Below are 3,436 nucleotides of genomic sequence, written 5' to 3'. Positions count from 1 at the left end.
TGATAATCTTAAAGCTTTCTCACTAAGATCAGGAACAAAGCAAGTCTATCCCTCCTCACAGTGCTTTTTGACATCATACTGGATGTCCCAATTAATGCAATAAGACAAGAAAAAGAAATAAACAACAAACAAAGTAGAAAGGAAGAAAGAAAACTATCTTTGTTCACAGATGACATGATCATCCATGTAAAAATCCAAAAGAATCAACAACCAACAACAACAACAAAAATTCCAGGAACTAATAAATGATTATGGCAAGATGGCTCTAAATGCTGACGAGGATGTGAAGCAACAGGAACCCTCATTCACCCTGGTGTATATGCAAAATAATACAGTCACTTCAGAAGACAGTTTTGTGGTTTCTTATAAAACTAAAGATACTATACAATCTAGAAATTGTGCTCCTTGGTATTTACCCAAAGGAATTGAAAACTTACATACACACAAAAACGTGTACATAGATGTTAAAGCAGCTTTATTCATAACTGCCAAAACTTGGAAGAAATCAAGATGTCCTGTAGTAAGTGAATGGATAAATAAACTGCAGTATATCCAGAAAATGGGATTTTATTCAGCACTAAAAAGAAATGAGCTATCAAGCCATGAAAAGACATGGAGAAAACTTACATGCATATAAGTAAGTGAAAGAAGTCAATCTTGAAACGCCTCTATACTTACATGATACCAACCATATGACATTTTGGAAAAGGCAGAACTATGGAGACAGTAAAAAGATCAGTGGTTGCCAGGAGATGGGGGGAGAAAGGGATGAACAGTGGAGCACAGAGCATTTTTAGGGCAATGAAACTATTCTGTATTACCATAATGGTGACTACATCATTATAAATTAGTACAAACCCATACAATGTATAACACTAACAGTGATCTCCCATGCAAACCATGGACTTTGGATGATAATGATGTGTGAATATAGACTTACCAGTTACAACAAATGTGTCACTCAGGTAAGAAATGTTGATAATACATGTGTTGGGGGTAGGAAATATATGGGAAATCTCTGTATCTGCTCAATTTTGCTCTGAACTTAAAACCGCTCTAAAACATAAAATCCATTTTAAAAATTACTTAATTAAATGCTAACTATGTATGTGTGTATCTCTACTTCCTAAGCCATGGAACTCGTGAGTACAATTTATTTGAAAAGAAAAGGGGGGGGGATCTTTGAAGATATAATTAAGCAAGGATCCTGAGGTGAAATAATCCTAGATTATCCAAGTGGCCCTTAAATCCAATAACAGGTGTCCTTAATAAGAGATAAATGAGGAGAGGCCGCAGACAGAGGAAAAGACCAGGTGAAGACAGAGGCAGAGACTGGAGCTATGTTGCCACAAACCAAGAAACACCTGGAGCCATCAGTAGCTAAAAGATGCCAGGAAGGATTTTTCCCCAGAGCCTTCAGAAAGAGCACAACCCTCTCAATACCTGAATTTCAGAATTCTGGCCTCCAGAAGTGTAAGAGAATAAACCTCTACTATTTTAAACCACCAAGTTTGTGATAATGTCTTGCACCCCCCATAAGATAATGTCTTATACACCAGTTTATGCAACAGTTTAGTAGAATATGGATTCAGCAAGTTTCAAAGACTCAAGCCTCTCTTTTCTACCCACCACAATTCCCTTCCTCCATCTTCAAAGCCAGCTGTGCCTAGTTAAGTCTTTCTTATATCACATCAGTCTAACTGCTTCAATCATTACATTTCCTTCTCCAGCTCCTCTACCTCCCTCTTTCACTTATAACTACACTTACAGTTACATTGGGCCCACCCCAATAATCCGGTATAACCTCCCTTTCTCAGGGTCCTTAACTTAATTACATCTGCAAAGCATCTTTTACCATGTAAGGTAACATATTCACAGGTTCCAGCGATTTGCACGGAGACATCTTGGGCAGGAGACATTAATCTGCCTACTATACATTGCTAAGTATGTGCCCATGGATAAATGTATCACAAAACTAAATGACAAGAATTGCTGCAAACCACAAAATAAAAAATGAGAGAGAAAGAACCAACAATGACAAAGCCCACATGGCATCAACATTTGCACAGAGGAAGCAAAGGAAAATAGCAGGACTCTGGGAAACAAACTGAGGGCTTCATAGGGGAGGGGGGTGGGGGAATGGGATAGGCTGGTGATGGGTATTAAGGAGGGCATGTATTGCATGGTGCACTGGGTGTTATACACAAGTAATGAATCATGGAACTTTACATCAAAAACTAGGGGTGTACTGAATGGTGACTAACATAATATAATAAAAAAATATTGTTTAAAAAAAAAGGAAAATAGCAGGATGTCTCATGCACCTGAGAACATGAAAACTCCAAATTCCCCAACAGATACCCACTGGAAGAAGCAATAGGCCAACTTGAGATCAGTAGCTGAACTGAAGAGTTTCAATATTCAGGATGAATGCAAGGAGTGCACCATAAAGTCTGAAAGCTAGATCAGTCTAGGCTACATGAAATACTGAAATTAACAAGCTAAAATACTCATCCAGGATCAAGTCCAACAGCAAGGAGAAATCCCTAAGAGCCTATACAAATACAGCTGGAAAGAAACAGGAGCAAAATGGATGGAGGTCTAGGGGAAGAGGATCTCAGACAGTGTGAGGCCATTTATCAATCACTTTGTGAAAACAGAAGAGGAAGCTCTTAAGTCATGAAATTTGAAAAGCTATCTTGACCCATCACACCATCCTGGTAATAAGAGAAAAACTCATTTCACCTAAAATAAGGTACAAACAAGGATCATGATCAAATCCTTTAAGAAGTTATAATTTTTGAAAAGTAAGATTTCATTCTTTTTTGTGGCTAATACACAATGACATGGATAGAGCTAGAGAGTATTATGCAAAGCAAAATAAGTCAGTCAGAGAAAGACAAATACCATATGATTTCACTCATATGTGAAATTTAAGAAACAAAACAAATGAGCATGGGGGAAAAAAGAGACAGGCAAACCAAGAAACATATTCTTAGCTACAGAGAACAAACTGATGGTTACCAGACAGGAGGGGGTGAGGGGATGCATTAAACAGATAATGGAGATTAAGGAGTGCATTTGCTGTGATGAGCACCAGGTGTTGTATGGAATTGCTGAATCTCTATATGATACACCTGAAACTGATATTCCACCATATGTTAACTAACTGGAATTTAAATAAAAACTTTTTTTAAAAAGTGGACTGCAGAGTAACATCCTTTCAGACAACAAAAGCACTCTAAAAGGTCATATCTACAAGACAGATGAAAACTGTAACCTAATATTTCAAAATGAGCTAGAAATCGATTAAGAAAATTATGGAAGTGTCAAAAGAACATATACAATAATTAAAGAGAATATGGAACTCAGAATTACAAATTAGAGAATATATAGTTTCAATAATTATAGCTAAATTAGAAGGAAAAATGATGGA

Source organism: Ursus maritimus, unplaced genomic scaffold, assembly GCF_017311325.1.
Source record: "Ursus maritimus isolate PB19 unplaced genomic scaffold, ASM1731132v1 scaffold_2, whole genome shotgun sequence".
NCBI classification, from domain to species: domain Eukaryota; kingdom Metazoa; phylum Chordata; class Mammalia; order Carnivora; family Ursidae; genus Ursus; species Ursus maritimus.
Note: the sequence above shows the minus strand (reverse complement) of the source record.